The sequence below is a fragment of the Schistocerca cancellata genome, unplaced genomic scaffold, assembly GCF_023864275.1.
Source record: "Schistocerca cancellata isolate TAMUIC-IGC-003103 unplaced genomic scaffold, iqSchCanc2.1 HiC_scaffold_734, whole genome shotgun sequence".
Taxonomy (NCBI): domain Eukaryota; kingdom Metazoa; phylum Arthropoda; class Insecta; order Orthoptera; family Acrididae; genus Schistocerca; species Schistocerca cancellata.
Genome location: NW_026046745.1, coordinates 1,269,003 through 1,282,321, shown reverse-complemented (window position 1 = coordinate 1,282,321; position 13,319 = coordinate 1,269,003).

The following is a 13,319-nucleotide window of genomic DNA, read 5'->3' as shown; positions in this document are numbered from 1 at the left end:
TAACCTGGTGTATTTCAATGCTAAATAAAACAACCCCTGTTTCAGAAAAAAAATGTGTTGCATTACTTATTGAACTGCCCTCGTACATGCACCTTGTGCGTGTCTGGCTAGCAGTCGTTCCCCGCCAGGTGACGCTGCCATCGCCTGGACGGGTTTATATCGATAGAAGGTCGGTGATCATAATGTTCTGGCTGATCAGTGTATATTGCAAGAAAAGTAAGTGAGACGGTACTGATCCTCCATGGAATACCAAACAGTTCTGAACGTTGATGAAGGTTTCTCGGGTCTCCAGCGGGGTGGTAGAGTTGATATCTCGCGGCGTTTCGGGAAGTCACGAAGCCAGAAGATGGGTAGTATGACACTTCCCGAAACGTCGCGAGATATCCCCGCTGGAGACCCGAGAAACCGTCGTCAATAGTTTACGCCGGGAAAGCCTACAGTCACATAGACGACACCTCTACGGGGAGTTCAGAACGTTGTTGCTGAAACGACGAGAAAAGGACGGCAAATTAAAAAAAAATTGCAAGCTCCCATAGACTGGAGCAGTTTTACAGAAATTTGAAATACAGCGTGGAATTTAATGAGGAATAATTTTTACAGTTTCTGCAATGGAACTCTGTCTCGAAATTCTGGTCGTATGTAAAATACACAAGTGGTGAGTCACGACAGCTGTGGTAACGTTATCGATAAGAGTGCTACTAAAGCTGAGTTATTAAACATGTTTTTCCAACCTTCTTCCCCAAAGAACGCGAAATAAAAATTTTGGGATTACAACCAAGAACAGATGCCGACATGAGTTACTGAGAAGCAGATATCTTCGGTCTAGCGAAAATGCTTAAATCAATAAAGGAAAGTTCTCCCGTCCGTATGGTATACCATTTAGGTTTGTTCAGAGTAGATACAATAACTCCGTACTTATTAATCATAAACAATTGCTCGCTGGATGAAACCTCCGTACCTAACGACTAGAAAGTTGCACAGGTCACAACAATACTCGAGAAAGATTATGGAAATAATTCGTTGCAAAGTCTCCTTGCTATACAAAATCGATACAAAAGTTTCTCAGTTCGTCCCGCGATTTCCTAGAGAGTGGTATAGTTGACGTACACTGTGACTGGTCATGTCTTCCCACCTTAGGCTGCACTGGTGAGGGTAGCGCTGGATTATTTAATGAATTGGTGCACAGTATTTTCTGCTACCTGTTTTCGGCAAGTCTGTAATAGACGTCCCTCGAAAGAGATCTTGTAGTGCATTGGATTCTTCGGAAGATGCAATCAGGCTGTGATTGTACTCGTAAGTGGATATGTGGATAGTTACTTTATTTGAAATAAGAATAGAATGCCATTGCGATGCGTTTCTTAGGAAACACTGTAAAACAGTAATAGTTTAATAGTCTGAAAAGATTCATCCCGAAAAATTAACAAATTTCGAAAGCACGATAAAGCCGCCTATCCTATAAGAACAAGCTCCAAGCTGTCGCCAACTGGCGAGATTGATGAGTGGCCGAAATCTACTTTCTACTTTACATTGTAAAACACCGTAGCTCTTCGTACGTCCTCGGTAATATAACGATACACATTATTTTGGCGAATTAACTGAATTAATGCTTATTTATATAGTGGTATTACAGCGCTGTTGACCTCTAGGCTCCTCCCGATATTTTCTACTTCAGAAGTGGACTTCAGTAACTTATATTTAATAAAGAAAATTTTGAGTTTCGCGTCAGAACACTTGTGGTTCCCTGATGTATCGACTGCCAAGAAAGATTCGTTGTCAGGGCCTACGTACTTCTCACAACTCCCATGAATCACTACGGCACCATATGGTGCATTTGTTACCGCTAACATAGGGGGAACCAGATTCGTACTCGCTGGAATCGTCTTCTGCACCACTGAATAAGGCATCGAATTATTTCTAACTGCCGAGTTCCAGTAAACGTAAAATTAAGAAAAAATATATTAAAAACTGGTGGAACGTCATAAAATATATCAATGACGTAGATTTTCTGTAGAATTTTGGTTCACATGTTCGATTAGAAAATTACGAATTACGCCGAGGATATGATCTACTGATAAATATGAGACTTGTGTAGCACTGCTAGCTCTTTATTCACACAAAGTAATGAGTACTATCCACAGGGATTTCAAACTGAATCCATATTTCTAGCTTTCCATTCCTTTCGAATGATTGCAAATCAAATTGCGTGCCTATGGAGATTCGTCTCAGTAGTGTGAATGGATTTCTCATTTCCAGTCAGAAAGGTCAGAGTTCGCAGTGACTGACGGTTGATCCTGGGATATCTTGTGTTCTACTGGAGTGTAATGATTTGTGATACTTGTAACACTTGACAAAGGCCTAAGGCGGAAATCCAGATTGTGGAATAAAACCTGTTGTACAGTCAAATGACAGTTATATCTTTCAAAAATTGAAAGAAAGTCGTCGAGTACGACAGAAGCGATATCTGTAATTGCACGAAGAAGAGTATAGGCCCTCCACTGTTACTGATCTACGTAAACGAATTCGGAGACAATTTGAGCAGCCATCTTTGATAGTTTGCAGATTAAGCTGACATTTATCTTGTCGTAAAGCCATTAGCAGATCAAAACCAACCGCAAAACGATTCAGACAACTGTATAGTGGGAAAAATGCCAATAGACTCTAAATAATGTAAAATGTGAGTTCATCAGCATGAGTGCATGAGCAATAAAAGGAATCCGTTAAATTTCGGTTACACAATAAATTACACAAATCAAAAGGCTGTCAATTCAACTAAATACCAAAGAATAACGATCACGAATAACTTCAGTTGGATCAATCACATAGATAATACTACGGGGAAAGCGAACCAAAGACAGCGTTTAATTGGCAGAAAGAAGATGCAACAGGTATACTAAGGAGGCTGCTTCCCTACGCTTTTCCATCCTCTTTTGGAGTACTGCTGTGCTTTACGGGATGCTTGCAGGATACGATTAACGGAGGGCATCAAAAAAGTTCAATGAAGGGAAGCTCGTTTGTATTATTACGAAATAGGAGAGAGAGTGTCACGAATATGATACCCGATTTGGGATGGCAGTCATTTTCCGTTTCAGTGAGATTTTTCACGAAATTTCAGTCCTCATCTTTGATTTCCGAATGAGAAAATATTTTTTGGCAACCACCCACATAGGGAGAAATAATCATTGTAATAAAATGAACGAAACATAGCTCGCACGCAAGGATTTATATGTTCGTTTTTTCCCGTGCGCTTTTCGAGAGTGGAAGGGAAGAGAGAAGCTGGAAGGTGATTCGATGAACCCTCCACGAGGCACTTAACAGTGAATCAGTCATGTAGATGTACTTGTAGATACGTAATTGTTCTTGGAAAGTAGATTCTCGTAAAAATAATCTTCTCCATGACACACAACTCTGATGTAGCGTTGCAACTAGAGTTGTACGAATACCTCTAGTATGGCTCTCAAGCTTAATAAACGAGCGCTTGAGGAGCAGCGCTTATGTCCTTGAGATACTGTCTATATTCCCTATTGAAGTTACCTGAAAAGTGTTGAATATTCAAGAGCAATGCTTAAATATCGAAAGCGTGACTCTTTTCTAAAATGCTTCGTTCGTGGAGGAATTCCATTTCCTTCCTTTCTCAGCAAATAATCTGGAAGTAATAACCAGCGGAAAAAAGACGAATGTGCTAGTCCAATATCAATTAGGTTCCTTTGAGAGTAGATACAGTAACTCCATACTGAAAAATGTGGTACCATCTGCCTCAATCTAACTTCCACAGGACCTTTAAAAACTTCAGCAAAAATATTAACATGTGAAGTAATTGGCGTCCTGTTTAACACGTAGCTTACCTCAAACACCCACGAGCTCGCATAATTGTAACTCACTCACACCCTCTAGTCCATCGTTGTAAGGCGCTGATACACATCCTTTGCCTTTCTCACTCATTCAGTCCACCTCATTCTCATTGTCTTTTAGCTATAATAACCCGTTTCGCTGTGGTTTTAGCTATCTGTCAGCTGTTTTTTAAATGTGATAATGGACAACAAAACTGTAGTGGAAGAATTTTCGTTTCGATATTTTTATTCGGGATAATATATTACATATGAAGTCTTTACATTAAATTACGTTCTTATATACTAAATTTTATGATACACTTGTCCTTGATTCTAAGCATCGGTTTAAGTTCTTCCTCCTCGGTTATGAGCGCTCCAAATGATGTCATTTGGAAGCATGCGTTAGTGCGTCTTATTAATTTTCAAAAAAAATCCTTTGATATCAGTGTTTCGCACACACGCACACACACACACACACACACACACACACACACACACACACACTAGACCGGAAGCTTAGGAATATTTCGTAACAATTACAGCCGTTTGCTACGCATAGCTGTCTTGCAATCCACGACTGAGGATTTGTCCGCTGCTGAAGGCGAAAAACCGCTTTTTTGTTTTTCAGGAAACGACCACGAATTTAAGGAAATGCATTTTTTCATTAATTAATGCATTCATTGACAAGTATATCCGTCAGTTTAATTCAATCACGGGTGTATCAGGGGTATACCCATCATCAATCAATCTATTCAATTTTTACATGCATATTTTACGTGTATGAGTAGGCAAAGTCGAAACTTTTCATGAGAGAAAGGGATACCAAGAAAATGTTCAAGCTTGTTCGAGATCGGAATCTTAAGAATACGTCGGGGAAAGTTCGGCCATTTGCTATATAAAGCCTTCTTGGAATCAGCGGATTTGGTACCAAAAACTCACGTTTTCAACAATTTTGTGAACCTAGAGGTAACACAATGTTGAAAAATGGTACCCTAAAATTTACACAGAGGCCTGATCTTTTCATTCATCACGGGTACACCCCTCTTTTAAATTAGGGGACATCATCGATGTCGCCATCATCATCATTTGTACAAGTGGTATAACTTTAAAACGCTGTACCTTGGGAACGGATAAAGATATCAAGAAAATTTTCAAAGAATTTCGAGATCGGGGTCTTAGGTACGTATTGTAAAAATTAAAATCATCTGCTGAGCATGGCGGTCTTCGAATCCACGTCTGGTGTTTGATTCATTGGTGACGGCAAAACTGTGGTAAAAAGCCATTTTCTGGAGTTTTCCGCGTAGCCGCCCATGAACTAATGGTCCCATCAAGCGCACCGTCGACCACGTAAAACGCAAAAAAAAACCAACAGATTTGTTCCATTTGGTTAAGAAGCAGAAAGTGTGTAATATTCATACTTTGACCCTGTACTGCAGGGCAGTAACACAGTCCTTATGGTAGGTATTCAAATGATCTGTAGCCGAAAGGATGTCCAAAACACTTAATCCTACTTTTTTATCACCAAAAGAACCCGAAGTAAGAGCAGCGAAAAACCGGAAAATGTCATTTTTTATGCACGACATTTTAGGATATATCGCTAAGCAAGCTGTTGCATGCATACCTATAAAAGCAAAACGTGAACTGACCTGAGCATGTAACTACAATGTGCAACATTGCATCACACTCGCTCTCTGTGATACGAAAACGTAAAAAGTTTTCCCATTTTGATACGAAAAACAGACTTGTGCAAACGCTTGTACTTCCGATTAATGAATACAGCTATGTTATATTTCACTGCCTTTCTCTGTGAAGCTCATTGCCCCTTGGAACTTTTGCTGATTGGGTGCGTACAATGTATCTATGCAGACATGTGCAGACATATCCACAAAGCGTCTCCTCCACTGTCTTATAAACGATTGTAGTCCCTCATATCTCTCCGCGACCTTAACGCTCCTGTCTGAACAATACAGCACAAACGTCCATTCCTACCAGAGAAAACCCTTTCTTTCCCATTCTATTACCCAGCTCCTTCTGCAAGCTCTTTTCACTAACATGAATGACGTCCCTCATAGTATTTGTCGTAATCGCCCATTATAAGTTAGAGGTCCCGTATGACAGACAAGCAAGGTGAGCTGCCGACCTCCCTTCAAGAGCTCATATCAAAACATCGCCAGTAGATGTAAATGGCTCTGAGCAATATGGTATTTAACTTCTAAGGTCATAAGTCCTCTAGAACATAGAACTACTGAAACCTAACTAACCTAAGGACATCACACATATCCATGCCCGTGGCAGGATTCGAACCTGCGACCGTAGCAGTCGCGCTGTTCGAGACTGTAGCGCCTAGAACCGCTCGGCCACTCCGGCCGGCAGTAGATGTAAACATCTACAGATTTTCCGTATATAACATGGCACTACTTCGTGAAAAGCCATGTGACACATATCCACCAATTGTAACTAGTGTTACTAAGTGTATCACTCCGCAGAATCGGTGTTATAAGCACGCCAGCAGAGACAGACCGGTAGAGTGTACCTAAAGCTAGGACAGCTCCGGCCAATACCTACGCCGCCTCTAGCCCAGTACACACTCGCCTTAGTCTTCTGTAGAAATTTGTATCTTGTCGGGCGTAACGCCACTTTGTAACTGTGTAGCGTATCATTTGGTTGTTATTATTTCATTTCATTGTCTTGTAACTTTTATCTGGCTTTTTTCACCACAAGAATTATTGTTTTCCCCGTTGTTCTTGAGTTTGGAAATTAGTGAACGCCAAGAAGGCGTTTTAGTTAAATAAAGTGTGTTCAAACTTGATCGTTAGTTCTTTCCTGCCGACTGCAGGACACTGCATTTATTGGCGACGAGAATGAAACTTTCATTTTCGGTCTAAATGGCTACCTTAGAGGAATTTCTTCAGTCCCTGACGGAAACTCTACAGCAGATTCAGGCAGCGCTTAGAGTCAGAACATTGCCCTCACTCCCCAGCGTTGCAAGATGTAGCTCATAGAGTTGATTCCATCGCGGGTAAATTCAACACTTTGCACGTGGCTCCACCAACTCCACCAACGCTTCCGGCTTTCGATAGGTCTGTCAAATTATGTCAAACGGTTGGAAGAACATTCACTAGCACATGGGATCCACGACGAAAATCGAAGTCGCGCTTTTTTTCTTTTTTTTCAGCAACAGTCGGTCGTCCACAGGTGTATCGTTTGATTCAACAATTCAACAATTGAACCGTGCTGCGCGGGGTAGCCGCGCGGTCTAGGGCGCCTTGTCACAGTTCGCAGGGCTCCTCCCCGACGGAGGTTTGCATCATCCCTTGGACATGGCTGTGTGTGCTGTCCTTAGCGTGAGTTAGTTTAAGTTAGGTTAATTAGTGTGTGTTGTGGACTGACAAGACAGCCAGTCCACAGTGACGGGTAACCGAAAGGCACGCGTTTACACACGCCGGCTGGCGTTAGGTCTGAAACAGGACACGTAACGAATGCTATAAAGAAAAGTATGCAACTGCTGGAATACCCAACTTTAATCCATCATTTGTACACAGCATTCTTGATGATACAAGTGAGGCTCTCTCTAAAAATGGTTAATGGCGCCTTGCTAGGTCGTAGCCATGGACTTAGCTGAAGGCTATTCTAACTATCTCTCGGCAAAAGAGAGAAAGGCTTCGTCAGTGTAGTCGCTAGCAAAGTCGTCCGTACAACTGGGACGAGTCCTAGTACGTCTCTCTAGACCTGCCGTGTGGTGGCGCTCGGTCTTCAATTACTGACAGTGGCGACACGCGGTTTCGACATGTACTAATGGACCGCGGCCGATTTAAAGCTACCACCTAGCAAGTGTGGTGTCTGGTGGTGACACCACACTGTGTAAGCCTAAAGACCGATGAGCTCAGCAGTGTGGCCCCGTAGAACCTTACCACGAATTTTATATTTTTTAAATTGAACCCTGAGCAGTCACCTCGAGATCTTCCATTTACCCATATTAAGGGCTGCCTTTTAGAATACTTCGACGCACAGATACACTAACCTCCGCCCGTCAGACCATCTTTTCTTGTCAAAAGTCGCCAGGTCAGACATATCGGGAATGGATTTTGATGCTCCAGAGTCTCTCCCGCGATTACAAATTCCGGTGCACCAATGTTGTCTCCAAGTAGTCTTATACCTGTTCGTTGATTCGCGATGTGGTGGTGTTTCACGCACTAGACGAGGGTCTTCGGGCTGATATTTTGAAGTTTCAGGACCCGTCCCCCGACACCTGTCTGCTGGTCCTAGCGCGTTTGAGCCGTCTCAGTGTCTACAAACGCCGCGTCTTGATCGCGGCTCGCCAGTTTTCTAGCACTGAGCGAGAGTCATGTCGGTCCGTTGGTACAATCCGTGACAGAAAGTCTTCAGCACGTTTTCCATCATGTCCGGACTTTTTCCGGGCGCACCGACGGTCGGAATGGCCCCACCGGCGAGAAAGGTGCACGGCTTGCAGCCGAACGGGCCGTATCTCCGTTGTGTATCAGGTTTCGCGGCAACATCGCGTAGATGCCACGCTTCCTGCAGACGCTCTGGCTCATCGTGAATCGTCACTGCATAACCTGGAGGCCTCGCATCCATTAACAAACAAGTCTTCTCTACCATTCCCCATTCCCCTGTTTCCTCCTTACCTTGGAGGTCGCACTTATTAGTGTGGTCTCCCAAACTGACACGCCATCTTCTGTTTCTATCGTGGATGATGCCAGTTATCAATCGCTTAGGCTCGCCAGCTTTGTCTCCATACACTTGCCGCTTGCGTAGTTTCGGTAATCCCAATAATCCCCATGTATCAGTCGACGGCATATTTTCAACGCAAATCTTCTCCAACGCTCATTCCTTCGCCACTCAGTTTATGGTGGTCGGCTCCCCCAACGCTACTAATTTTCTGGGTGTGGACATTTTTAGCCGTCTGGGTTTGTCAGTGCAGGACGAGGTACAGGCGGTTTCGATACCTTCACCCCATTCCTCAGCAAATACGAAACGTTGTTCTCATCCTCCACACTAGTGGTGAAGGGTTTCGCTGCACATGTTAAGCTTCTTGCCTCTGCTATACCTCGTTTTTCTTTCAGGCTCGCCTGGTCCCCTTTGCTCTCCAAGACAGGCTCCAGGTAGAACTTTGCTGCTTACAAGACGAAGGCACCCTTTCTCCCATTGCGGACAGTCGCTGGGTGACGCCTGTCGTGTTAGTCGAGAAGCCGAATGGTGCTTTACGCATCTGTGGCGATTTTAAGTTCACGGTAAATTCTGAGTCCGTCATCGATGCATATCCTTTCCCATCAGTGAATAACATACTGAGACGTCTTGCGGGATCAACCGATTTCACCAGAATTGATTTGTGCGATGCTTATTTGCAGCTGCCGTAGGGCGAGGAACCGCGGCAGATCCTAGTCATCACTACCCCATGTGGCCTTTCCTGGTACAAGCTCCTCCCATTTAGCACTGACAGCGCCCCCGCTATTTTCCCACATTATTTGGAGCACCTCACGAGTCAGGTGGCCGTTGCGGCTAATTATCTGGACTATGTCATCATCAGTGGCTCGTCCATAGTGGACCTCATGGGCAAGCTCGATGGGCTGTTCCAGTTTTTTTCCTAGGCTAACCTGCGTTGCCGGAAAGAAAAGTGTGGCTCTTTTGCATGTGAGGTCAGTTATCTTGGGTTCACGATTGATGCCTGTGGCCCACATGCCTCTAAGAGGTATGTTGAGGTGATTCAAAACCTGCATCCTCCCAGCAATGTGAAGCAACTGCAATCCGTCATCTGTCAAATTCAATATTATTGGCGTTTTATACCACGCCGCCGAGATTTCGGCGCCCCTGACTGGGTTGTTGTGCAAGGGTGTGGATTGCGTTTGGGGCATGCTGTGTGAACAGGCTTTCACAAGTCTCAAGTTGCCTCTCTACTGATCTCTTGTCTGGCCGCTTATGACCTCCAAATGCCACTCATCGTAGCCGCCGATGCATCGGACTATGGCCTGGTTGCAGTCCTCTCACAAGTGGTAAACGGCGTCGACAGGTTGGTGGCCTTCACATCCAAAAAATTGACCGATGCGTAAACAAAATACAGACAAAATTGAAAAGGAAGTTTAGGTGCTTGTTTTAGCTCCAAATAAATTCTAAATTTTCGAGTATGGTCGTCATTTAACTATGCAGACTGACCACAAATCTTCGGTATCTTTCTCTCGCCCGGGTGCCACAGTGCCTACCCGGACAGTGCACCGCATCCAGCACTGTGCGCTCTTCCTGGACTACATTCGACTCTGACATTGTCTATTTCCCCACTGAAAGGCACGCAAACGCCGATTTACTTTCCCGGTTGCCTGCCACAGCGGGCAGTGTGTTTTACGCCTCCCCCTTGGTTTGTTTCCATGTGGAACCGAATGTGAACGCAGGCCTGGACGCGCTTCCGTTAAATATCAATGTGGTCTGATGGGGCACTGCTCAGGGTCAGTCACTGCAAGCTCTCTGCCACCAAATCAGTGCGGGCTGGCCGAACAGCCATCGTAGCGTCGGCGATGAGGAAGTCCAGAATTTTTGGGATCATCGGCACGGTCTCTGTTACTGCAGTGGCGTCATCCTTTTCCATAGTGATTCGAACGTTTCCTGGGTGGTCATACCGCATGCATTGCGCCGCTTTCCTCCATGCCGGACATTGGGGAATCATCTTCACCAAACAGCTGACCAGCGGACACCATAATCGGCGCGGCCACACCAGTATTTTTCATGGCCAGATGCAGCTGCTGCATGGTAATGTAACCACTTGGATTCTGCAGGGCCACTTTGTGGATACCAGTAGTTCATCCTGATAGAATCCAGGTCAGGATACCCTTATGTATCCTGCACGATGAACACAACTTCTGCTGAAACTATTAAAATTCTTGGTTGTTGAGGTCTCCCCAAAATCATCGCTACGGGTAACTGTCCACAGTTAACTTCGACTAAGTTTAAACAATTCTGTGCTGCCAATGGGATTTCCCTTGTCCACACTACCCCATTTCACCCTGTGTCAAATGGCCAGGCAGAATGTTTTGTGCAGATGTCTAAGACCCAACACGATCACCTGCTGAGCCATCACCCACTGGAGGAGGCCATGCTTCTTTTTTGGCTACATACCACGCCACACTGCACGCCAGTAAAAGTCCAGTGGAGATACTTCAGTGTCGACCATTCCACTCTCCCTTATCTGTCCTTGTTCCTGAGACTTCTCATTCTCCCGCCCGCACTCTGGTGGATTCCTTCCACGTTTGGCAGAAGGTCTGGGTGCGGATCTTCTCTCATCCACGTGAGCGCTGGGCGCCTGCCGTCATCACCAAGCTCTGCAGCAAGGCTATGGCATCTATTTGGTGGGCCGATGGTACTGCCGCCCGCCGGCATTTCAACCAGGTACACCCCTTTCTGGTGGAGCACGACACCCTGGGGGAGCTGTCAGTGCCTGTCGATGGCCGCCCTGTGACTGAATCTCCACTTCCACCTCTGCCTCAGCCGCTGCCTCCACCGCCAGCTGCCCCTCCATCATCGCCGCCTCCAGCCCCTGATGGTCACAAACGTATGGACGTCGACCAAGATGCGGCCACTCCTATGGACGTGTGTGGTACTGTGCATTCTATTTCCAGCGGGGAGAAACGTCGTAGCGGCCCCTTCTCAGTTAGAGGGCCAGCACAGCAGACAAGCAACGTTGGCTGCCGACCTTTCTTCAAAAGCATCGCCAATGAATGTAACATCAACAGACTTTCCGCATAAACACGTCACTACTTTGTGAAAAGCCATGTAACGAATATCCACCAATTGGAACTAGTGTGACTAAGTGTGGCACTCCGCAGAATCGGTGGTTAGCACGCCAGCTGAGTCAGACTGGCAGTGTGTACCGACAGCTAGGACAGCTCTGGCCAATTCCTACGCTGGCTCTAGCCCAGGAGACACTCGCCTTAGTCTTCTGTAGACATTTGTATATTGTAGGGCGTAACGTCACTTTGGAACTGTGTAGCTTAGTGTTTAGGTTATTATGTCTTTTCATTGTCTTGTAACTTTTATCTGGCTTTTACCACCGCAAGAATTATTGTTTTTCTTGTAATTCTTGAGTTTAGAAATTAGTGCACGCCAAGAAGGCATTTTAGTTAAATAAAGTGTGTTCAGACTTGATCGTAAGTTCTTTCCAGTCGGCCGCAGGATACTACAGTATCAGATACTGAATAACATCACTGTCTTCAGAACAGAGTGCATGTATAAGGGGTCTCTCCTAAAAGCCGTCAGGCTCATTTTCTCTGTTGTTTCAGCAGATATTTGTAGTTTCGTTTATGTCATGTGTAAATGTAGTCATGTCAAAGAAATAGCGCTCGCTATGTCTTTCATGCGACGCCCACTGTCGACTGAAACCATATTAATATCTGCAGTCACAATTAAATTTTACATGTGCTTTCGATACAACGGTCTTACAAGGAGACGGCACGACCGTGGGGTCGGTGATGTGTCCGCAATTTTGTGTTGTGAAAGAGGACCCCTAATACCTCACGTGGTTAAAAATATTAGGACGCACTACTTGGAAAATCGCGAGAAAAATCGATCCAAAGTTTCTTAGGTGCCGAATGAGTATAAAATGTGAGTCCACATCCGAGCCGCCGTCTGGCGTACATGGTTAGTGCTCGGACCCTTACGCCAAAGGTCTCGGGTTCGATTCCTCCTCTGTCACTTTTTTTTTCATTCTGATGCTTGCAAAATTTCAGCGCAATGTTACAGGAGAATCGTGAAATTAATTCCCGGGAAGATTGCATAAAAATTCATTCTATAATTCACCATCAATTATCGTCACCAATATTTCGAGACATGATTCAATATGCCTGGTTTGCCTCAAAATTGTCAGAAACTCGAAAAATTTTCGTAAATGTTAATGGGGCATGATTTTGTATTGATTTATAGCAAACGCCCTGTGATTATAAAAAATCCGCTTTTATATGTTGCGCAAGATGTCGCAAAAATTATTGCTTTGTTTGTTTTTACGATAATTTCCACTGCGGTTATTGTTTATAATTATTATATGTATAGAAATTGAATGTTTTCCAATCGGCTTTGTTATTCTGATTAAATGGTTCAACTGGCTCTGAGCACTATGGGACTTAACATCTGTGGTCATCAGTCCCTTAGAACTTAGAACTACTTAAACCTAACTAACCTATGGACATCACACAACACCCAGTCATCACGAGGCAGAAAAAATTCCTGACCCCGCCGGGAATCGAACACGGGAACCCGGGCGTCGGAACGCTACTGCACGACCACGAGCTGCGGACTTCTCATTAAAAAGGCAATGTTACTCCTCATATAAATTTACAATGAAAAATGGAAAACTCACCGCCATGAATTGTGTTGTTGGACAAAAAGAAAATAATTTTTATTCAATAGTGAAACTAATTTGTTAAAGAGAATGTAGGTTTGGGAACCTTTCTGAATAATTGGTGGAATAACCAAAGAAAATGAAACAGAAGA